Raw genomic sequence first — 25,556 nt, 5'->3', positions numbered from 1 at the left:
ATTATTTTTAAAGTACCATCCTACTCAGTCCTTTGGAATAAAACTGTGGTTTTCAATAAAAAAATTTTTTAACTTTATTTCAAAATAAGGATGGACTGCAACATCTTTGATCTTCGGTGGTTCAGAAAAATGCACACTTCTTGCATAGTCAACATGTAGCAAAGACACCTTTTATAGCCTCCCACCACCCACAACACACCCCCCACACACACCATGCATAAAGATTTACACATAAACACATTATATGCTGAGTCTACATACATACACATGTGCACACACATGCACACATATCCATGCACACACACTCACACTTTGTACCTGAAAAACCTGAGGCAAATATGCATACACATGAATTTAATATAAAGGGATGTATCTTCCTTTCTGAAAATATTAAATATTATATCCTGAAGACATCTCTATCCCTCAGTTTCTCAACCAGTCGAGAATGAAGGAACCATTTTAGAATTATCAGTTTGTGTAAAAACTTTATTTTTTTTGGAATGGAAGTCAGTTTCAAATGTTAAGAGTGCAAGAGTGTTCCTCAAATTGTTGCATATTTTTTAAATGTCATATCTAAAGAATATAGAGACTTGCTTTAAAATAGAAGCACTTTGCCTGGCCAGCATGGCTCAGTGGTTAAGCATCAACCTATGAACAGGTGGTCAGTTGAGGTTCGATTCCTGGTCAGGGCACATGCCTCGGTTGCAGGCTTGATCCCCAGAAGGGGGCATGCAGGAGTCAGCTGGTCAATGATTCTCTGTCATAATAGATGTCTCTAGTTCTCTCTCCCTCTCCCTTCCTCTCTGAAGTCAATAAAAATATATTTTCTTTTAAACAATATATGCGCTTAGAAGGAAAACATGTTTTTCCACACATCCCCCCCTTTCTCAAGCAAATAAGATGGAATTAACAGTGAGATGGAATTAATCAAGAGATTCATTCAGCTGGGGAAGACCTTCCCTTCCATTGAGGTTTAATAAAACTGCTTCCCAAGCTGGACCCCAACAGCTCAAGGCTCAGTGGGTAAGTCACCCCGCTGGTGACACAGGGACCCAGTCAGCTCAGATTCTGAATTCCCAGTCCATTTCCCTCCATCCATCTGGTCCTGAGCCCTGTGCCCACAGCTCCCAACCCAGGTGAGAGGTCCTGCCTGGGAGCACAGACCCATACATCTGTGACGTAGGAGCCCTTCTTTGCCCAAACCCTATTCCTTCAAGCACATGGCCACAAGGAAGGAGCCAGATCCCAGTGATCACCAAATGCCAGCAGGGCCTGGTATTCAGGATGCTTTACTTCTGGGCCTCCATGGGCACTCGTGGACCAGCTCTCTCCTAGAGTGTCATCACTCTGGGGCTTGGAACCCAGAGACCAGTGGCCACCTGTCAGCCAGTGAAGCGCACCTGGCCAAGGTCCGCCCTCACCAGGACTGTCATCAGTGACGCTGGGCCGGGAAGCCTGGGACTGCTCACAGGAGTGAACGTCTCAGCTCGTTCTCAGAGGAGGAGATAGGAGCGGCCTCAGGCTGTGGCATGGGAGTATATCCCATCATGGTCTAAGCCAGGGGTGGGCAAACTTTTTGACTCGAGGGCCACAATGGGTTCTTAAACTGGACCGGAGGGCCGGAACAAAAGCATGGATGGAGTGTTTGTGTGAACTAATATAAATTCAAAGTAAACATCATTACATAAAAGGGTATGGTCTTTTTTTTTTTTTAGTTTTATTCATTTCAAACGGGCCGAATCCGGCCTGCGGGCCGTAGTTTGCCCACGGCTGGTCTAAGCCCAAGGATCCAGGCCTCTTGAGTTCACAGACCTAAGAGGCAGCACAAGTTGATCTGTCATTCCTTCTCACCTGGCAGGACCTTCCTCTTCTTATCCTTTCACTTTTCAATTATGTGCTCCTTAAAGGATTTGGGGTGTGGGGCTGCCACTTCTTTCTGGACATCTGGACACAATCTTTATTCATTTATATAAGCTCATCTTAGATGCCGGTCTCATTTGTAGCATCTCTTGATTTATTTATCTTTCATCCCGCAAACATTGGTGAGGTTCTGCTGTTTGCTTAGTACAGTGTCAAGAAGTAGGGATCTAAAGATGAACTAAATAGAGTCCCTTTCCTCACAGAGCTTACCGCTCAGGAGAGGCGGCGGATAAGTGAATCCACAATTAGAGAACACTGCGATCACTATGATTAGCTTTGGGGGTGTGGACATGGAAGCTTCTGATTCAGTTCCCAAGCCCATGCGAGTGGAGGTGGCCACCAGCACTGCTGTCTTCCTGACACCCCGTTTCTTCATGGGGCTTCCAGGTCTAGGTTGCTAAGACACCCAGTTTCTCCAGGTCACACCCAGGTGGAGGTAGGCTCATGTGGATGTGGCAGCATTGACCTCCACCTGCAACAGTAGGCGCTTCATTCTCAGAATCTCCCCGGGTCTCCTGGGAAGTAGCCCACAGAGGGGACATCCCGTGAGCTCACATAAGTCCTCTCAGCCCCCCAGATCGCTGAGTCCTCTGCCACACACCAGCCTCTGTGCATGTGCCTCGTCTCACCCTGTCACAGCTGCTGTGAGGGCGCTGATGTATTCATTCCCAATGCTGCTGGCATCGCCGTCTGCCAGCTTCTCCTGCTGCCACATCGCTATGCCAGCCACTGAGGGGGCTGCTGAAGCTGGGCTGATGCAGCCATGAGGGCAGTGTCTGCTTCGGGTTAAACTCTCCACAGTTCTACCTTCCCATTCTCACCCCTTCCGGCCGCCACCACCTGGATGTTTTTACTCTGCTGGGGAAGAATCTTCTAGACTTGTGTTTCGCACTCGCTTGCCTTGGTCCCTGCGTGCTCCTGGATGCTATGTCTCATCACTCAGAGGCTCCACAGGGAACTGGCTCTCGAGCCATTCGCTTGTCCCCAGAACTCAGGCCTGTGTGCCGGGCTTTGCCTGGAGGAGGGAGGAGAGTAGGGTCACGCCTTTGATTACCATGTCGTTGTTCTTCTTTAGTCTAGTTCAGGGTCGCCAACCTTTTGAACCTCACGGACCACTGGCTGGCGACCCCTGGTCTAGTTCATACGCCTGACACTCCCCTCAGTACGAATATTTTCTGGAAGATGCCTCCATCGAGTATTCAAAACTACTCCCAGCAGAGCTGTTCGCAGCTCCCAGCAGGGCCCAGGGTGCAGAAATCCCTATGGAGGCTGCTGTTAGAGTTTAGAGCTTTGCTGGTAAGACAGGCAGTGTTTCCTGGAATTCTTTGGGTCCCTTTAGCACTTTATTCTTCACTTCTCAACTCATATATTCTCACATACCCTCTAAAGAAATGGCAGCTGAAAAAGGCAGAGTCCCCAGAAACCAAGATGAATTTCAAATGTAGAAGCAACGAATTTATTGGACCAATGGTGCTACTTCCCACTTCCCACAGGGACCAATGTGCCCAGTGTAGCCTTCACGAAGCTCCCACACTCAAAGAAATCCCATAGCCTGTGTCCACAACCTTTTCCATTCAAGGGAGGGCAGCCTTGCCTAGTGGTTCCCTCCAAGAGCCCCTGCCAGCAGCGCAGCACTGGAACCTGGTCCTCGGAAGGGGCATCACATGCCACTGAGACTGATGGTTGAGAGTCTGTCTAACATCCCTGAACGTCCATGCATGTCCCTTCAGTGACAGTTTTTCTGGCTTTTAGAGAGCTTTTCTTTTAAAATTAATTCCATATAAGTAAGGTAGATGCTAAATAGTTGACTTCTGGGTAAGTGAGAGGTAGCATACATCCAAATTAAGCTACTAAACAGATTGTACCAAAAAAGCACATTGTGTTGGGTGCTTATAGGCATTCATTGTGATCTTTTCTGTGGCTGCAGAGTGATGGAATTGCTGAAGCAAAACTCTGATTAAAGCTATTCGCAATTTAGCATTTGCCATCATATGGAAATGTCAGTTCCATCTACCAAAAAGAGAGTTTTACAGGCGTATTCAATATAAAATGCAAATATAATAGCTCAGTGGCCTGGAGGTGTCAGCTGTGTTTCACTTAAACCTATTACCTTGGCAGATTAAATACAGTTCCAGATCTTTCTCAAGGAGGATATTCTAATGAAGTTACATCTTATATCGGCTTTTGTGGTTCATCAGTTCAATTGGATATGAGTAGAATGAGGACAAAAATGGGTCAGGAATAAGAGCGAATGGGTCACAGCCATGGAGAAACAGGAGGATCTGTCTCTCAGGCCTTCCAATCCTGACTGAGAACAACGATAAATATGAGCAATGTATGGCAAACATTTCTCTCTCAGATGATGAAATAGGTCAGGGTCCCCCAACCCCACCAGGCCTGCCTAGTCACTTCCTAATCTCGATGCCTGCTTCTGCAACCCTACTTAACTGGTGAGCTAGGATGCTGTCTCCACCTGGTGCCTATGCGGCCATTTGGGCTCCCAGTTCCCTTAGCTGAAGCCCACAGTAGTGCAGCCCCCTCTCATTTGACCACACGCTCCAGACTCTGACCTCAGCTTCACCTTCAGGACTCACGTGCACATCATAGATTGTCTTGCTATGGCCAATGTCCTGCTGGTTAGGACTTTTTGCTTGAATGCCACATAATCCATGATTCCATGGCACCACCCAATCCTCGCAAGGGCTCCCCCGGGACCACCTTGTCTCACCTCCCAGCCCACACCTCCACACTGATGGAAGTGTTGCTGGCTACTGAGCAGCCCGCTTTAAGGACAGTTCTCAGATGTGGTGGGAATTAAGAAGCCCCATCCTGTTTCTCCAACACAGCTCTACTGTCCTCTCACTTGTTTTGATCAGTTACAAGCTTTGGGGTTTATGTGTCCTGCGGCGTTTCCAAGGGAGTGTCGTGCGAATTACTACAGAGAACTGCAGAAATAGTTGATCCTTTTTCAAAGAGCATTGTTTCTATAGCTCCTGTTTTTGCTTTGTCTTACGTTATTATGCTGTGCATATTATATGCCTTTGTTATTTATATTTATGATAAAAAAGAAAAACATGAAGAAATCTTGCTCTGTGGTTCCTGATCTAAAACATTCTACTTGAATAATACCATTATCACCAAAATATTTCTTCCAAAGAAGATAGTAACCTACAGAGCAATGTTTACTAGGCTGTTGGGGTGCAGGAGGAGGGATGGGAGATAGCTCCACGGCTGTAGAAGATGAATCTAGAAGGGAAATCGGGGCCTCAGGGAGCCAGTTTCTCCTGATTCTGCCCTAACTACCTACGCGATGCGGAGTGATTTGAATCCCACTCACTCAGTTTTCTCCTCTACGAGGAAGTCAACCTAGAACAGGTCCTTCAACTGTAATCTTCTATGTTCCCATGACTACGCATGACGCAGACGTGATGGGAGAGGCTAGCTAGTTAGGGATCTAGGCTATTACCCGAACAAGAGCAACAATTACCAACTTCCATTCCCAGTCTTTTCCGCCAGATGTGGCCCTCAGCACTTTACATACATCATCTCATTTAATTCCCAGTCACTCCTGGAGGTTGGTATCATGGTCCCCATTTCACGGAAGAGGGGACAGTTCCCAGAGAAGTTTCCCAATTGGTTAGGCTCACCATATGGATAAATCCCGAGCAGTGGTTCCTATCCTGCTGGGACCACCTCTACACTCACTCATAGTGATTCACTCAGAGCCGCTTCTCCTCCCTCTCGTTGTCTGAAATCATGCCAGAGCTCCTCCTTCATGTACATTCTCAATGCCTTACTGACCCCCTTTCCTGACTCCTGTCATACACGTGTGTCTGTGCCTTTGGCTTGCGAGAAAACAATAGTGATCTAGAATTCTGCATCCATTCACTCTTTGCCACAAGATGGGAATCAGTAAGAGAAGAGCAAAAATGAATTTCTGAGCAGCCACTTGCAATATGAAATGTAAGTGAAGATATGACCCACAGAGGGCAAGGTTTAGCTCAGAAGAATTAACTTTTTAAGATAATCATGTAAAATCCTCTTCATAGGGGCAAAGATGCCTAACGTGTCATCTGTCATTTTGCTGCAGCCACCTTTGAATCATAAACCATGGAGGGCCAGCTGTGGGACACTTCTCCCAGCTGGCGATGGGGTCTAGCTGGTCACCCAACCTTTGCATCTCATCCCAGCAAACCAGTCTTGTTTCTTTAAAATGCACCACCCCACACCCAACCATCCAACAACTTTTGAGTGGCAATTACTTCTGTGACAGGCCTAAGCAAGTGAAAGTGATCCTTTGCCAGAAAGTAGAAGTTTTGTACAAATAAAATGGACTTCAAAGTCAGAATTGTGCACCAGGTCATCACAGTCTACATTTGGAAGTAAGCAAAAGCTCTGCTGTTTCATTTCTATTCTAAGACTGCAGTCAGACATCATTATTCGCAGATTCCATACTTGCAAGTTCACCCCCTCACAGGTATGTGTAACCCCGGCACTTGCAATGCATGGTCATTCGTGAACTTGTACAGGGAGGCTACAGTTTCGAGTCATCCAATGTAAACATTCCCAGCGGAGACTGAAGGAGATAACGCTCTCCCTCTTGTTTAAACTCTCATGCTGTAAACAAGTGCTCTTTCTTTTCACTGTCTATTTAGCGACATGTTTTCCACATTTTGTGATTTTGATTCACTGTTTAAAATGCCTCCCAAGTTTAGTGCTCCAGAGCTGTTTGCCTGGTGTTCTTTTAAGTTCTTTGTGGAGAAACATGTGCACTAGAGAAGTTTCGATCAGGCATGACTTACAGCGCTGTTGGTCGTCAGTTAAATGCTAGTAAATTAACAGTATATATTAAATAAGGTCTTTAGACAGAAAAACACATAAAACAAGGTTTTGTATTAATCAGTTGACAAACATATTGTCACCAGAGGCATGAGGGAACCTAACCCTGGAATTCTTCCAAGAACAATAGCTCAGTACTTGCTACACCAGAGCCTGTGGTGACTCTATAGAGCAATCTGCCATGAATAATGAGGACCAACTGTGTTCACACATTTAGGAATTCCTAATGATGATGTCTTGTACCAGTGATCTCGATCCATGTTCTCCTTCATGAAAGATGGAAACTTACAAGAGTGTCCTTATTCCTTCTATGGTGGGCAGCTTTTCTCCTCCATTCAACCAGCAATGACTGAGCGCTCCAGAACCCACTGCTGCGGGGAGATAATGCAAAAGACACATTTAGCGGTCTCTGAGCTCGAGAGATGTCACCTTTGTTGGAAAGACCGGGTTACTGTGGCAGATGTAGCCAGGTCACAAGGAAAGTGGAAACACCTTAGGAATGGCAGGGAGAACAGGCTCCCCAAGGCGTAACCTAAGGGAAACAGGCTATTTTTCTAATAGTAACCTTGAACTGTTAATTTAGTGTTTCCTCCCAGGAACTCTGCAGAGGAAGTTCAGCGTTAGCCAGAGCTTCTAATTAACTCCAAAGTTCCTACCACATCAGCAAACACCTACAGACCACCCCAGTGTTCATTTCTCACCTGACAGAAGTAAAAAAACTGATGTAAGTGAGAACTGTACCATAGGAAATCCTTTTTCGCACTACGGGAAATGGTTGCTATATTTTCCCTCAGTTTCATTATTTTGAGGGCCTGTAATCTTCAAGTTAAAAAAATACAGTATTTCTGATACTTATAATAAAAATAGTAATATTAATTTATTAAGTACCCAACATGCACCAGGACCTGTTCTGGGTGCTGGGAATATAGGGATAAAACTCACAGCCTCTCTCTGCCTTGAGTATCTCACAATGAAATTGGAGAACCTGATCATTGTAGAAGGGAGGTGAATATGTGAGAGAGGGAAGCAGCAGGAGGGGGCCTGTGGCAGCACATAACCCAAAGGGGGCTTGGGGAGTGCGTAATGCTTCCTACTGGAACAGAATCATGAAGGTGGAGAAGGAATTGGCCAAATGAAGAAAGTAGAGTTGAACATTCCAGGAGGCAGGAACATAGTAGGGAACCTTAGAGGAATGAAAGACTATGGGGTGTTCTGTGACCTACAGCACAGGGTGGGAAATGGAAGAGTCTCAAAAGAGAAGGCTGGGGAGAGGCAAGACCTGGACCACGAGGAGCCCTGAAGGCCAAGTTAGGAAGATGGAGTTCACTGCAGGATTTCATAGAGGTTGCACAACAACCACATTGGCAGGTTCTATAGATCACTCAGAAGTAGTGCAGAGAGTGCATTGTGGGCTGGGCACATCTGAGAGTGAAGAGAACAGTTGGACTGTGAGAAAAGCCACTGAGGAAATAAACCAGGAGCAAAGCATCAGGAATATAGCGAGAGAGTGGTTAGAGAGGAATTGAGAAAGTAGAATTGAAAGACCTTAAAGAGCAGTTGGCAGTTAGAGGGAAGAGGGAGAAGGGATGTGGAAGGAGGGGCAGCTTTGTGAATGGTGATGAGTCCAGTCTGGGGTGTATCAAGTGGGGGTGCCTTGGACCATCCCGAGGAGAGGCAACCAGATCCCCAAGGCTCCATCCAGGAGTTTGGATGATCAGTTGACAGATGACAGCTGAAGTCAAGGGTTTATGTCCACACAAAGCAAAATATGTACAAGTTGAAAATAGAAGATAGCCATAGACACCCTCTTGCAGGAACACTAATATTTAAGGGATTAAAAAAAGAAAAACAAGTCTGAGATGAAGCCTGAGAAGAAAGAGCCATGAATGGATGGGGGTGTGGTCAATGGAATCTAACCATGCAAGGGAGGAAGGTATAATTTCATTGGTCATTCGTGACCTGGAGCAGTTTTCACGGGAAAGTAGAAATGGAAGCTGAGTGCTGTGTGCAGAGATGCAAAAGGGGGTGAGGAAGTAGAGACAGGGCAAAGGTAGACCAGCCTGTAGGTAAATCTGACTTTCAAGGGGAGGAGGGAGACAGGAGCAAACAGTGGGGAATGGACAGCTAAGGAGGAGGTCTGCCACGGCCATTTGTAACTTAGCAGTGGTTCCTAATTGCTGGCCGAATTCAGGGAGCATTTTCAAATTGCACGTGACTACAAAGTACACAGACAACAAGATGAAAGCCTCGTAGTGAGGAAGTGAGATAGGGGGTAAGAGAGGATCAAGAATAGAGGAAGCCTTGGGCCAGGGGTTCTAAAGAGGATATTTTTAAAAATTCTTTATTATTGAAAGCATTACATATGTCCCCTTTTCCTCTCCATTGTCCTCTCCCAGCCTGCCTCCACCCCAGCCCCAGCTAAAAAAAAATTCTTAATTGTTGAAAGTATTAGATGTGTCCCCTTACCCCCGCCCCCGCCATTATCATCTCCCAGCCTTCCCCTGAACTCCAGTCCTGGCCTACACCCCCCACTGTCTGTGTCCATTGGTTATGCTTATATGTATACAAGTTCTTTGGTCGATCTCTTCCCCCCCAACTCCCCCAACCCCCGCCCACCCAGCCTCTCCTGCCTTCCCCTAAAGAGGATAATTTTATGGGAACCTATGAAGAATTATGAAATGACATCAGATTAAGACTCAGAAGACCCGTGAATGCCTCTTACTACTTTCAGCCTTAGGTGATTTCGCCACCTCTCTGAGCCTGAGTATCCTAATCTGTATAATAAGCTAAATAGTCTCTGTCTTGCCTGGTTGCAGTGGGAATGAAACAGGATGCTATGTGTGAGGGGCACCTTGGACATCGGAGAGCTCGGGACAGTTGTGCAAGAGGAGGGGCCTTCCTGCTGCCCTTCCCTGTTTGCTGAGGTGCCTTTTCTCGTCGAAGTTATTTCAGGGGCCATGGAAAAGCGCTCTTCCAAACTACAGGCAGGGTCTCTCTCTCCAGGGCCTTGTTTCCTACCCACTTGACATGCTGTAGATGAATAAGAAGAAAATGTTTTTAAAAATAAAATGTTTAATGTTAAAATAGCGCTAACCAGTAATTATATTAGAAATTGATGGAGATGCACAGGAAAAATATGCAAACCCATTTCTAGGTATTTAACCTTCCCAGCTACGGCCCTGGGAGAAGAGGACATTGCAGCACCGTCCCTGCTAAGACGCCAGTGACCACAGGCAAGGAGGCCATGCAGACATCCATTTCCTTCCCTTCTTTCTTGTTCTAAACTAGCACTTCCCTCTTGGGGCAGCAAAACACACACTCCCATGGGGTTTGCCATGCAGTTGCTAATGTCTGCATTTTAAAGAAATTAAAACACAAAGTAAAATATTTCACAGAAAGACTGGGCTTTAAAAGTGAACAAAATAATCTAACAACAAAACACCCATGCTAGTATTTTAGACTAAAACAAAGGTTGCAAACTGGCATGCTGTGGGCCAACATTTATCCTCACAAATAAGTTTTATTTGACCCATAGAATGTTTTAAAAAAAACCCACTTTGAGCCAGTATTTCAATGTTCATATACTAGAGGTCTGATGCACAAAATTCATGCAAGAGTAGGCCTTCCTTCCCCCGGATGCCAGCACCGGCTTCCCTCTGGCACCCTGGAGCCGGGCTTTCTTCCGGCCACCAGCAGGCACCTTATCCTCACAAATAAGTTTTATTTGACCCATAGAATGTTTTAAAAAAAACCCACTTTGAGCCAGTATTTCAATGTTCATATACTAGAGGTCTGATGCACAAAATTCATGCAAGAGTAGGCCTTCCTTCCCCCAGCTGCCGGCACCGGCTTCCCTCTGGCACCCTGGAGCCGGGCTTCCTTCCGGCCACCAGCAGGCACCTAGGACCTGGGCTTCCCTCACAGAGAGAGGCCCTGCCCACCTGACACAGCCCACAGGTTGGTGGCCTGGGCCTCCCTCTGTGGGGCAATCATGGGACAATGGCCAGGTCCCTGACCAATCGCATCGCACCCGCCTTGGCTGGCCTGGCGCCAGTGGGTGTCATAGTGTAGTCATCCGGAAGGTCATTTGGTCTAATTAGCATATTACGCTTTTATTATTATAGATTTTGTATTTAAACATGGCAATTTCTACCACCTCTGGGAACATTGGAAGATCAGACAACACAAGGCACAGCTTTTATTCCCCTGAGTGAACATGAGTGGCTGTCTCCAGTTCACCCCAAGCCCCAGTCCTCCCTATTGCCTCCTTGGGCTGGGCTCTCAGGTCCCTAGAGATTTCAGAGTGTGAAGCCGAGGGTTTAAAGCCAAACAGTAAAATGCAATGGGAGAGAAGTTGGTTTCTGCAGATAGGGTGGCTCAAATAAAGAAAAGGGAAGCAAACGTTCCCCATTCCAAAGACTTGGGGCGGAGTCCCGGATTCTTAGCTCCTCAACAGCCTTCTGTCCACTTCAGGACAGGCCTACAGAAGCTGATGTCCATGTGTTTCCTCTGTGTGCTTCTGCGTCTGATGGAGATTAAAATAAAATCAGCCACTTCCTTCGGGAGAAGCCTAATGTGTGGCCCAAAAGAAAAAATGTGTACCGCTTCAAAAGACGCAGCAGTTGGCCAAAAGGTTCCAAAAGCTCTTCTACCCTCACAAGGTCAACAAACTTTGATAACCTGAGACAGGATGGAAAGACATCTGATATGGACCACACTTTTGAATTCGGAAGATAAAGCTCATTGTAACTTTTATTAACACAGACACACTGGCCATGGCTGGTCTTTGCCACATAGAAGAAATTCCCAAGTAATACATTCTTGGGCTCTTGTCAAGTGGTCTGTTGTCTGTGGAATTTCCTATTCTCCAGCCCCAGAACAGAAAGCAGCCCCCACCCGCCCCCACCCCCAGCTTTGGCCGTCATGAGGTTTAAAGAGGATCATTTGTTTTCATTATAGCCCCTTGAAGCCCTTCCTTCCCTCCTCATTAATGGATTTCCAGCCTTTCATCAAAAAACAAAAAACAAAAAAACAAACAAAAAGAAGGACCTGACAGAGGACATGGTTAAGTGGCTGGCGCGCATGGCGGTGCTGGCTTTAAAGAGAGGAGCCGGCCATTTGCTGATTGCAAGGAGGGGTTGCCATCCTTGGTTAGTATGCTAATTTCGTCTCCTGCATTTAACATTCAGATCAGGTCTGTGCAGGCCCTCCGGAGCCGCAGTCCAGGGATGGGTGGCTGTCTGCCTTGCAGCACTGAACATTCTCTGCGTGAATCACATAAATGCCCAAACATTCCGTGTGCTCTGACTTCATTCTCCTTTCCACCCTCTCGGAGAAACACAGAGACACGGAGCCACACACATGCAAGCATACACTTTACATAATGCCATCACACACACACACACACACACACACACACACACACACACCATAGACACAGAAGGCTATGAATGCTGAAGAAATGCAATGTAAGGTGCAATGCAAGAGTCATCCACAACTGGCTTAATTCCTCCTCCTCTGGATCTCCCAGGCACATATCTGCAAGATATATTTCTCCTGCTCGGGAAACTTGCAACGTATTGGCGAGTCCGAAACAAGGAAGCAACATGATGAGTAAAACCTCAGTCAAAAGGAGGTATCTTATCTATTGACTTTTAAGTCCCAGAAATTTTTTTTTAAAAAATTTTAATTTTTAAAGCCCCAACTTCATTCATGTGAAAGGAGACCAGATAGCTCAGTTAACTGAACACCCAAAAGGAAGGAAGATCCAGTTCATTTTATTCCTGGGAGCCCCACTGTGTTGTGTGTGCTTGGAACCCTGTATTAAAAGAGTCCCGTGTGCCACAGCTGGGTGACAAGAGAAGAGGAATCCCAAACCAGCCCGCATGGCGGTCCAACTGGCAAAGACAGCCACCTGGCACCTTTTGCCAGAAGCCCAGCGGTTGGAAAACTGCATCTCCTCAACCTCCTTCTCCAGCATATTTGTGTAACATTGTAGCAGCTTCCTGGCGGCAAACTGAGAATCAGCAGCTCCTATTATCAGAAGGCACAGGTAGGGGTTGCTTTTAATAGAATGAAGCAAATTTGAGCAAGCAGGAACTCCAATTAAAAGGAGAGGGCAGCTTGGCTTTTATGATTTTGTTTTTGCTTTGTTTCTCCAAGTCTGACACAACTGTGTAACCTGGCCTGCCACGGTCCCCTCCTCTGGACACTGGTGGTCCCTGGTCCTGCCCCAGGTGCCCACGCAGTATCCACACGCGGTTGAGGAACCGCGGGCAGTTCCTATCGGAGTCCCCGACAGCAGCCACGGGTGTTCTCTCCGAGCTACAGACTTGATTTGCCTCGATTTTTTTTTTTTTTTGGCTCTGGTCCAAGATGTTTTCCTGTCATCATTTCACTGTCTTTTCCAGTAATCCTTTTTTAAACATTGCCAACAATTAGTCGATTTATCTCCACCCCCCAGCAGCCCCCACCCCCATATCCATCTCCCCGCACACACACACACTCCACTGAGCCCTATCACTGTCTTGTTTTGCCTTGAAGTATTAGAAATTACAGCTTCTCATTAGCTGGAGAGCACGTTCGGAACGGCTTTGTGTTTACTCACTTAGGAAGGGACGCCGGCCTTTTTAATTATTCCCCCTCCGCGTGCCATCAGAGCTGCGAGCTGTTCCAGGCGGACCCAGCGACTGTGTGTCCTCCGCAAGGCTGTTGGAAGCGATCGGGTTTTACCTCCGCTGCTGCCTTCTTCCTTTCCTTGTCAGCAAGCCAAGGGATCCCCCAAAGCTCTCACGCAGGAGATGCCAACACTGTGAGTCACCTCTCGCTCCCAGAGCGAGCCCGCCGAACGGTGCACGAACCGCAGACCCAAGATGGGGCTTCCCTCCAAGCCACCGAGATCCCTGGATCCAGATGGCCGGCCGGCGCCTCCTTTTTCTTGCTATTGCTCCCTCTTTCTCCTCCACCCTTGTCCATTCCTTCGTGTTCCAGCGCGTTCCTCTTTTTCTCTTCCTTTCTGTGTGGCCGACAGCCTCAGACCCCAGCTTGCTTGGGTCCTTCTCGCCTTCTGTTATTTTTTTTTCCCCCTGCAGCAGGCTTTGGCTGCAACCTCTGCAAGCCGGATCACCAAAGACACACGACTCACTCACAATGAATAATCAATACAGATATTGATCTGTGGAAAATGTTTGTAAATTCCTGAAAGGGGATCAGGAGCAGGGGGCAGGGAGGCTCGTGGGGGACGACGCTGAAGGGCTGGCGGCGGTCGCAAGCAGAACTTCATTTGGATCCCAAGTCTCGCTGGCTCCGAGGCGACGGTACCGGAATGCGTGCGAACGAGGGTGTGCGCGTGGGAGCGCGCGTGTGACGAGGGTGTTGTGTATTCTCCTTTCTCCACAGCTGCTTTCCCCGAAGAATCAGGAGCCAAATGGTCGGGAGCCCCCGTCAGTGCCATGTCTTGGCTGCGGGCCAGCACTGTTTTGTTTTCATTATCACACGCTACTTTGCAATTTGCATAAATACAGGGTTATTTTTTATCGTGTCGCCCAAAAGATAGAAAGGGGGGGAAAAAAATAGAAGTCTTTGTTGTGTACAAGAGGGGCTTGCTGCCTACTCATCATGACTAAGGATTTAGCGTATGTAGAGGGCTTCGGAAGAAATAGGGGCAAGGAATGGGAATCACAGAGAGAAAAGGACACGGGAGAGACAAAAAAGGGGAATTTAAAGAGGACTGCAGGGCACTCAGCCTGGTGGAACCCAATATTAGGCACACACTTTCCTCTATGGAGAAACAGTAGGGCCTTGGACAAGCAAAGAAGAGATAAAGACCACCAAGGTGTAATCTGTGCCCTGGAGTATACATAGACTTCACACGTTCGGCTGGAATGAACTATGTATCCTTGGTAGGAAGGGTACACAGGACATTGAACACAGACTTGCTTTTTCTGCCTCATCCCAAACCTAGGAAGCGTGGGAGCCAAGGCGAGTGCTATCCACTGACGGTTTCCGGGCGGGGAGTTTTGCCCCTTGGTCTTTTTTCCTTGCCTCCCGGACAGCGTGAGCAGTTCAGCTGAGTTTCCGGGGTTGCACACACCCTCGTATTGAGTGGAATTTGCATCCTCCCCTTGGCTTCCTCACCTTCAGGAAATGGAGCGCAGGAGTGTCCTGAGTTCAATGACACCCCATGGGTGACTCTCTCTGGCCTGCTCTGAGTCCTGGCTCCCGAGATGAGGCCCCCTGAGTCCATGCCCCCAAGTGGATGTCAGGCACGCTCACCAGTCTCAGGGAGTGGCACCTCATTTCAGAAGAAGCTTCTAGCTCTCTCAGGCCATTGGATGGTCCCCCTCCCTTTGATTTCCTATCCTTTTGTCTCTCCCCAACTCGCTCTGTGTTTGCGATTCGGTAGTAAAATCTCCTTGGGACACTCTACTCTTTTCTCCCATTGCTCTGTCTGTCTCCTCCCGGCCTGGCGACAGAAGGGATGTGTCGCCTTTCAGATAGGCATCTAGAGTAAGACCTCCGCGTGAGGATTCAATCCCAGCACCTCTGCCTTGAAAGGAGCTGTCCGCTTTATCAGCAGCAGCAGCGGCGGCGGGAACATGGATTTTTTCATTCCCTTTCTGGCTTCTGACTAGCTCCAGCAATCCAATTAGCAGAGGAATTTATATCAAACGGGCTGAGGTGCCCCTACTCAGCACAGCAACTCCAACCCACTCGTAAATTCCACCAATATACATTTTCCGGTGACACGGAGTAATTACAGCACCACACCTTCCTGAGCAGGCCTACCAGTGCCCCGATATATGAATATCAGAATTAAGAAAAGGCAAAATGGGATGACTTTTGTGTATCACCAAGGATGCCTGAAGGCTGCCCTGTGCATCCTTCACTCTGCATCTCGCATTCTTCTAGCGTGTATCAAAGGGGCCAAGTGGGCCAGAATTGAGCATTATGGAGGATTCAGAAGTGGCTAAATCTTGGCCCACCTATGTATTTTCTCCCAATCAAGACATCATGAAACTTCAGGGCTATTAAAGGCTAATTCCCTGTTTCCAGTCTGTACATCCCCCAATATAGTTAAACTATTTAAAATAGCTCCACAAAGAGAAATGTCATTAACTTCATTGGTATTCCATTCCAGTTGGGTACAATCACGATATTGTTGTACCCTTTCATCTATCTGCAATTTCATTCCAAATTTGTCCCTACATGCATCAATCTCTAGCATCTATCTCTCCATTCATCTAGCTATATTCATTTATATACCAACTATTTATTCTGCTTCCCAGTCATCTATTCATCCATGTGCATCTAGATATCCATTTTCTAACCATATATTGATCTATGAATATCTTCCTATTATCTATCATCTACTTGTCTATCCATCTGTATTATTCATCTATCTGTTTTTGTATTCATTATGTATCTATTCAATCATCTATCATTTGCTTATCAGTTACCTTTTAATTTGTGCCTTTTGTTAGCTATGTTCTTAACAGAATCCCAGATTGACATTCTCAATCATTTTTAAGGTAAATAATTCCCAATTTCCAAATGAAGTCTGTAAATGCTATATACTTGGTTATCTATTCTCCAGTATAAAAGTCTTGTAAACTGAAGAAGAAAGGTTCAGCCAGTGTGGCTGAGTGATTGAACATCGACCTATGAACCAGGAGGTCACAGTTCAATTTCCACTCAGGGCGTATGCCAGGGCTGTGGGCTTGATCCCCAGTGTGGGGCATGCAGGAGGCAGCCAATCAATGATTCTCTCTCATCATTGATGTTTCTATCTATCTCTCCCTCTCCCTTCCTCTCTCAAATCAATAAAAAAATATATATTTTTAAAAAGGAAGTCAGTATGATCACATGATTTTCATTGAATTACAAACTACAAGGAAAATATTTTATCCTGGATATCTGGAGCATTTTCCTTGCAAATAAAATTATGCATTTCTACTTCCTCCTAAACCCTGACTTTAAAAAAGCGTAGCATATACTGGTAAATCTCATTCAGCTCCTATATTGACCACTGGGAGACCTTTATACAAGTGGTCCAATTTACACAGAGCTAACTTGAGATTACTTTTACCATAAAGCAAAACAGATACTAAATCTTAACATGGCAATGAGGTTATACATATTTGACTTACCCTGTACCCAGGGGATCCAATATTAGTTTGAGAACTAAAGATTATATTTTTACATTAATTTTATCCAAAATATATTAAAGTTTGGGCCAAACCTTGAGATTCAACACCTTCTCAGAGTGAACTCTCAGAATTAGCTCCAAAGAAACTGAGCCCAACAAAGCATTATTGGGTTGGGGAGAAATGTTCATGGATGAATCTCATTTCTCTTTAGGATAGAAACTATAGTTTGCTGCTGTGTGTGAGGAGCAGAGAATTTGGGCTTGTTTTCACTGTGCTTTATTGAAAACAGTAGCTCAGGTAAGAATACTAATCAGGCAGCTGATCTTGTCTCTGACATCTCTAGTATTCTGTTAGTTTTTAGGCAGTATTATCAGTTCAGGATCCAAGCTGTTTTTAAAAAGAAAAACTAACCATAAGAATATTGATAAAGGTTAAGCTCATAAAGACCTCATCAGTTCTGGTGTTGCAATCCCCAAAGAGCAGACAAGGACCTCAGCCATGCGTCCTCCAAAACTACAAGGGAGAGGAAACCACCTCGTTCCTCTTCTCAACGAGGCATTTCCATTCCTTCCATCCCCAGAGCTCTCTGGATCCGGTTGTAATCAGAAATGAGATTATGTGATTGCATGTTCTAGTCTAGGACTTTTTGTCATGCTAACCAGGGCTGACTTCTCCATTAGGCACAGCAGATGTAGTGGTAGGGGCCCGTAAAAGTTTTAGAGGCCCACGAAAGTGCTTGAATGTCCTTTAAAATCATTGAAAGGTTATACTTTCAGGTCAAATGATATATGTTTTGATATATGATATTAATATATTCATTTTCATGTCAGTGCAATCATAAAGCAGAAGTTTGAATAATTTGGGGAGAGGAAGGGACCCATGAAGGCAAAAACACCCAGGGCCAATGGAAGCCATGCACAGTGTGGTTCTGAGTTCAAGCAGATCACGTATAATTTAGTCGTTAAGCATGGTGGGTAAGGAGCCAGATTACCTGTGTTCAGATGCCAGTGCCACCACTGCTAATGGCATTTAATTTCTCTGCATCTCACTTTCCTTGGTTGTAAAACAGAGATAATAATAATACCTAATGCAGAAGGATGCTGTGACGATTAAATGAGATTATAGATACAAATTGCTTCGCATGGAGCCTACCCATAATGAAGGCTCAACAAAATGTGTTATAATAGTTGTTATTCATTGTTTTTGTTTTAGCTTTGGTGTCTTTGCTTCAAAAGTCTACCTTTCTGTAATCCAGCAGTTATGACTAAATCAATTACTTTTATTTAAAACAATTAAATTATATTCTAGTTAGCACTGATGGGGAAAAAATGTTGGTAATGGAAGTGTCCTCCCAACTCTGGAAATCAGAAATTTTCTCTCCTAGAGGTAGTAAATTCTGCACTCTGTACCTGGAGCTAGATCTTTATTCCATAATATAAAACTCCTCTAATAAATCAGTGTCGTAGCTCCTGATCGGAGAGTTGATTCTTTTCTAACCTAAAACAATTTTTGCAAAATCTTATTAAGAACCACAGGTTAAAAAGAGTATTGTCAAAACTTTCTCTTTCCTTTTCTCTCTTTCCTTTATTATCCCCTCATTTTTTTTGTCATTTAACTCCAATTATGAGATGCTAAGTGCTTTTGGAAATTTCATTGTTAATGTCTTCTTACAGTGCTATTAACGTAAATCAAGTTTAATAGTGTCCCAGCAAGTGTAAAAGCAATCAAAAATTCAGTACTCACGAATCATTCTGTAATTTCAGCATAAAATGTTAATAGAAATAATATCCAATACCATAAAATATCGGTAAATTCAACTTTAAATATATGTGATGGATTACTTCGCCACCCTGTAGCATTGGTGGAATATTCTAGAATGGAGTACTTCATTGGCAGAGCCATACCTCAGTCATGCTCCGGCTGCCAGAGGCCCCTCCTCTGCTTTCCCCTTACCAGCCAATCCTGGCAGAATAGACAGCTCAGTGATGGGCATTTCTTCATCCCAGACACGCTCAGTTATTTGGCCATAAGGAAAAACGACTCAGGATCAGGGTAGGAAGTAGAGACAATTTGAAGGAATTCAAATTAATAAGAACAAAGACAGTGCATTTAAATTCTAAGGAAATTGATCAGAGCTATAAGGCCTTAGCTCCGTGTAATCAGCAAAGACGACTAAGTTCGAGGCCCTGTCCTTTGGGAACTCACAACTCATGAGACAGGCCAAGGCCAAGACACATGTGACGTCCAGTCTTCCAGGCCCAGCAGTGAGAACAGTTACCATGCATGCCCATACGGGAAGCTCTGATGGACCAGTCGTTGGTCAGTTGACTTTAGAAGTTGGCTAAAGCAAGGGGCACATAAAAACACGTACAATGCCACGCACATTAAGCATTTTAAACTTAAAACAACATCTTTTTGCATGAACTACTGCCATGTTGCCAGTCTAGTGTCCAGTCTTTGAAGTGGAGGGAGAATTTAAGGCACCCAGGAGGCCATCAAGTGCAGAATCCTTCCGTTATAGTTGCTCTACCCCCTTGGCAATTTTTAGCAACTCGCCTGAGTGTTTCCACAGAGTTTGTTCAACTGTCATAGAAACAACTCTTTTTGTACCTATACATCTCTGCTTTGTATTTATTGAAGTTATGAATTACATGAACAAGAATAAGTTTTATAAAGAAATTTGAGAACAAACATAACTGACTCTTAGGGAGGATACATCTCACCTTGTGGGCCCAGGACTGCTCAGGTGCTCTAGGATGTGGGCCATTAGCTGGGACCCCATAGAGTGCTGTGGCATCAGCCATCAGGGCTTTCCCAGGGAATGGAGAGTGACTGTTAGTTCAGTTAGTTATTGAAATGGATGCTTAAGAAGTTTCTACTCCATAAACAGAAAGGCGAGCCCAGAGATTTTAAAAAAAATGCATTGTTAGGTCAGAACAGAGATCCACATGGGCCAGTATTTCATCTGTGCTGGGATTACACGATGTAGAACACAGTGTTAATGAGTCCATCTTGAAAACCCCTAATTGAGCAGCTTTCTGTGGCTCTGACCTGTGGACATTTATTCAAGTCTTCTTAAACCTGGCTTTATTTATAGCTGATATAGATATTCAAAAGAACAAATCTCAAATGTTTTCTATTTATTGTAGACAGCCATATTTTTGTATTTGTCCTAAAAGAGCTTTCTTTAAACCCATATTTCCTCAAGTGTGGAATGCATATAAGCAGTAATGTGAAAGGCCACGTTTGGAGGTACACTAACACTTTTTTTAAAATATGTTTTTAACATTTAGGCATATATAAAAATATAACCAGCATGTAATATCATGATTCGATGGGTATTTTCTCATAGCCTGAGGCTAAATCTATTTAAGTAAAATTGTGAGTCCACTGGAAGAAAGATAGTAAACCACAATGAAGGCGCTACAGGAATAGGACAAAATCCTGGAGGTCAGAGTCCCATAATTGAAGCTTGGGAAAGCCAGCTGAAGCTTTCAGAGAGATTCCCGAGTCCAGGTATTCTGCAGTCCAGCCACTCTTCCCTTCAGACTTTTCAAGCAGAAGGTCCTGGAAGTCATCGGTAGTCTGTGTTCATGAGAAGCAGCTTACCTTCCTGATTTTGTGCAGCTTTCTGTGCCTTGCTGTCTTTGTCCATTTGATTGAAGCATTAGGGCTTCCACTCACAGGCCCACGTTTAAAGAAGACACCTCTTCTTAGCAAGCAACCCAGGGGGCTGGTGCAGCCTTTCATCAGTCTGCCAGCACGGAGCCCTTTTCCCATAAATACGACTATGTTGGCCACAGCCCTGCAAAAGCTCTTCGTCCTTGACAGGCCACACCTAGACATGTGGTGCAGGGCACTTAGAAACTGCACTCAAGGGATATTGCCGACTCAGTGACTTGACTTGCTTAGGTGAGCTCAGCCTGCTCTTCATGACTGGCCAGTGGCAAGTTCCATGTCAGGAAAATCATTACAACCATGGAGGAGCAATCTAGAAGCTCAATACAGGGCTGATTAGAACAAGAAACATTTCTGAGTATTTTGATAGACATATTGTGCTGCTAAATCCACTTTTTACTTTGCATGTTCTTGAGCTGTAAGAGAAAGTAATACTTTAAAGCCAAGTATTCTCAGCATGCCATTTTGCATTGTTGGTCTTGGTATATGGCACTCAGATGAGGAGAAATTATTCACACCTGGTAAGTATCTTGTTCATCTTTAGAAAATAATTATAACCAGCAGTGACAATTTCAGGGTTTGTGGTGTTACAGGAGTATGAGAAAAAGATGTGAGAGGCTTCTGGGAAACAATTAGGGATGTGAAATAAAAGAAGGGCTCATCGCTGAGTTCTGTCTAATAGGAAGTTATATTGAGTAAAATAAAATTTGTCCAGACTGTGACTTACTATGCAGTCGTGTTGTGAAGTGATAGTTAAAGACACAGAAAGTATACACAGCACATTAAGTGATTTTTTTTTAATTTAAAAATAGCATATAGAGGAGATCCCAAATTTATTTTTAAATCTATAAAAAGATGCAACTTTTTAAATAAAATATATACCCATTTATAAACAATCTATAAAAATACATACTTAAAGGTGTATAAAATATATACACCAAAATTGTGACTGTAAACAGAGGTATGGTGTTTTTTAAATTTTATTATTTGTGTTTTTTTGCATTTTCTACAATGGTCACATAAGCAGGAAGAAATAGCACATGATATAGAAATATATGTATACATGCATTTATTACAAGACAAAATATAGATAGCAACCTGACATACAAAATTACTTTCATTTATGAATGAGCCATTTGGCTTCAACGCCGCCAATTTTGTAATTGTAGAAGCATGCTTATCCAGTAAACCCTGTTTTCCATTATGACCATGGCCATGGGTTGGGATGTTGTGATTAGTCGAATCCCCTCAGAAGTATCCCACATGGAGTACCAGTTTTCAGAGAATTCAAATATAAATACGTGAAACTAAGCAATATCAAAAATAATTTAATCACCCTGAGTTGATTCAGAAGGAATCTCATAATCCCTTTGTGCTTCAGTATTCTTTTCATTTTGAACATCAGTGACGTCTTGGTGGGGAAAGCATAGAGGTTTAATAGATGTGTCCAGTCAGTGCCCAGCTCAGCTTCTCCCTGCAGACTGTCTGGCCTGTCCACCCCGCTGATGGCTCCCGCTTTGAGTCCTTAGGTTTTTATCTGTCAGCATTCTATCAGCTCCTTCTCTGCCTCTGGGGTTCCAGGCCCTCATCCTGGAATCCCTGAGGCCCCCATCCTGACCAAGGAGGACAGCACAGCCTCAGGCTCAGTCTTCCAGGGAGGTCAGATTAAGTCAAGTCCGGGACCTCAGGTTTGGTGGCTCCGTTACAACAATATGTTCTGCCATCCTCCTGAGCGTCCTTGTCCCTGATGAATCTCAAGCTGCAGTGACCCCAAGGATACATCTTTGCGTTCCTGTCTTAGTGCACTCAGGCTGCTGTAAGAAAACCCCATGGATTGGGTGGCTTATTAGCAACAGACATTTATTTCTCACAGTTCTGGTAGCTGGGAAGCCTAAGGGAAAGGCGCCGGCAGATTCATTGTTTGGTCAGAGCCCACTTCCTGGTTCATAGAGAACGTCATCTCATTCTGTCCTCATTGGGAGAAAGCGGGACGTGCACTCTCTGAAGTCTCATTTATAAGGGCACTAATCCCATCCCTGAAGGCTCCACTCTCATGACCTAATGCCTCCCAAAGGCCCCATCTCCTACCACCGTCACAGAGGGGATTGGTTTCAATATATAACTTGGAGGGACACACGCGTTCAGTCTATAGTAGCTGCCTTGCTCTCGGTGACAATGCTCCTTCCCAGGGCTACAGCCTTGCCCCACAGAAGATATGCCCAACGCTCTCATTCCCTGCATGCATCCTCCCTCACACACACAAACATCCACCCCCCACGGCTCCGCCAGAAAGGTGTGGGGGACTCTGCTACCAACAGAGCACCCTTGTGAAAATTAGAGAATGGAGACTATTTTGGGAAGGCAAACGAACAAACACAAGAATGCCACCCCATAGACCTTTAATTTGGCAAGCAGAGTGGAAGGCACATACATTTCAGCTCCCACTAGCTCCCTTTAGTAGGTATCTTTGTGCAGCACAAAAACTACACAATGAACACAGTGCCATTGAGGGTTGTCATAGTCAAAGAACTTTAGAAAATTCTGCATGTTGTATTGGAGCTTTAGAATGTACGTGGATATATTAAAAGGCTCTGAAAAGACCTGGGTACCAAAACCCATTTAACTTCCCTTAACTTAAATGTTGACCACATTTCTCAGACTTATTTGTCAATGAAGACCATTCCAATTTTTTAAAAATGGTTTGCAGATCAGCTAGCTTTTCCTCAAATGTATTTTACAAAGGAAATATTAACCCATTTCCTGGGACTCTGCTGACCGGAGAAGGTAGCTTTCAAGTTCTCACCAGCTTGGGGTCCTAGACACCAGGGCCCGTCCAGAGGCAGCCCAGCCAGCACAGCGCTCTGCTCCCTGCCTTGTGGTCCATTCCCATGATTTCAGGGACTCTTAGCATCAACCATTTGTAGAAATAGTGATAGAAAACTGAAAAGAGCTCACAGGTCTAACAGGGTCCTGTTCCACAGAGTGACATACCCATGGCCCACCTGCACCATCCCTAATTATTTTATATAATATTTTCCTTATTTCTGGTATACCCAACCTGAGCCCTTGAAGGCAAGGACAAGACCTCATCAAGCAAAATTGATTGAGTGCCTCTAGTGCCAGTACATGCGGATAGACTATTGAGAGTAAAACATGTTAATAACATGACTTGTTAAAAACAACCACCACAACAACATTAGATCTGCGTGTTGTTTACATGAATTTCTGTTACCATGAAAAGAAGCAAAAATCAGATCTAAGAACCCAAATGCCCATCAATAGATGAACACATAAATAAAATGAGGTTTTTTCTCTACAATGGGATATTATTCAATCATGAAAATGAAAGAATTCCTTATACTACAATACGAAGGAACCTTGAAGAGACTATGTTAAGTAGAAGAAGGCAGACACAAAGGGCCACCTATCGTGTGATTCCATTTATATGAAACATCGGAATAGGCAAATCCATAGAGACAGAAAGCAGGTTTGTGGTTGTCAGGAACTGGGGAGAAGAGGAAATAAGGGGTGACCACTAACCAGAATAGGATTTCCATTTTGGGTGATGAGAACGTTCTGGAAATGGATAGTAATAATTGTTGTACAACATTGTGAATGCCTTAATGCCATTGACTTTTATACTTTAGAATGGTTAAAATGATACATTTTGGGTAATGTGTTTTCACCACAATTTTTTTTTAATCACACTAATTCTACTAAAGTTCTGGGCACAGTCGAGATGCTTACAAGAATTAGTTGGGTCATTCCCTGAAGCCAGCCCAGGATGATTCTCCGAAATCCTCTTCCGAACAGTTTCATTAGACAGGTTAACACCGCATCTCTGCGGTGAGATTTTGGAACCGGGATGTCCTTTTAGTTGCTTGGGCCAAGTATACTGAGTAGTTTTCTTCCTCTTATTCAGGCGCGTTTATGATACATTGCAGCTTTCCTGGTGTGCTGCCTCCAGCCCCCTAACGTGTGTGACTCTCGGTAAGTCCACACTTTGTGCTGTGCTCCATGCTGGACACCCCACTCGGTGGGGCGAGTGATTCCAAGACCTCACTAAACACGGAGAAACTGAAGAGACCTGAGGGTTGGGGGGAGGATGCAGTGACATAAAAGCTCTCATTCTCGGGATAAAACTGGAGGCAGCCATGACTTCTGTATTCTAGAAAATGACTCATGGGCAACACAAATCACCAATAAATATTTTTTTCATAAATCCTGTCATCTGTAAGAAATTAGATATTTTTGGGTTAACTACAAAGCCACCAGCAGGGGGAAGTATACAAAGGGATGTTGGGACCACCCTGGGGCCCCAAAATGTCCCAGGCTCCTCTGTAAACAGGGGGGTTTCCTTTGTGCCTTTAGTAGAAAGAAATAGTCCTATTGTGAGGCTGTGAGAGAAACAACCTTTAATCCCTGCAAAGCCCAATAATATTATGTATATTGACTAAAACCCCGTCGAGTGGGCCTGACGGGGTTTTTTCATTACCACAGTACATTGTAACCTAGCTACCTTTGAAAAGTAACCAACATCAAGAGGCACTTGACATTTGCAAAGTATTATGGGTGTCCTCTCTATGTCCTCTCAAGTTCCCAAATTTACAATGGTCTTAATTTAAAAGTTAAGCCCGGGGATCAATTGCTTAGTGTAGGGCCAGGCTGCCCTTTTTAAAACAAAACAAACCAAACCCTGTGGACCAGTGTGACCTGACTTCCTCATGTTGCTCAGGGTTTGGTGGGTCACGTGCTGTCCTGTGTTTAATTTTGAAGGAAGGTGTCTGGACCCCAGGACGGTCACGTGCCACTCCTCCAGGTGTGGCTGAGACGTACAAAGGCAGCAGCAGCTGGGAATGAGTTGGTGAAAATGGGAAAGGAACATAAGTAGCTTCTCTAGCAAATCCTCTGGAAATGACACGGAGCCTTGAGGATCGATGCTATCGATCTATCCCAGGGCTATAGCGCCAC

The 25,556-nt window shown here is 44.8% G+C and overlaps 1 long non-coding RNA gene across 1 annotated transcript; it reads right to left on the bottom strand.

The window, feature by feature from the left end:
- Positions 1-2,029: 2,029 nt before the first annotated feature.
- LOC102262959 lies at positions 2,030-14,845 on the bottom strand. Its single transcript, XR_314448.2, has 3 exons — positions 13,367-14,845; positions 7,049-7,130; positions 2,030-2,935 (listed from the first exon to the last, which is right to left on the bottom strand). It is a non-coding gene; the product is annotated as an uncharacterized LOC102262959 (long non-coding RNA).
- Between the last annotated feature and the right edge of the window lie 10,711 nt (positions 14,846-25,556).

This window comes from Myotis brandtii, unplaced genomic scaffold, assembly GCF_000412655.1.
Source record: "Myotis brandtii unplaced genomic scaffold, ASM41265v1 scaffold670, whole genome shotgun sequence".
NCBI classification, from domain to species: Eukaryota; Metazoa; Chordata; class Mammalia; order Chiroptera; family Vespertilionidae; genus Myotis; species Myotis brandtii.
The sequence above is the reverse complement of the archived record's forward strand: the minus strand, read 5'-3'. Positions and strand labels throughout refer to the sequence as shown.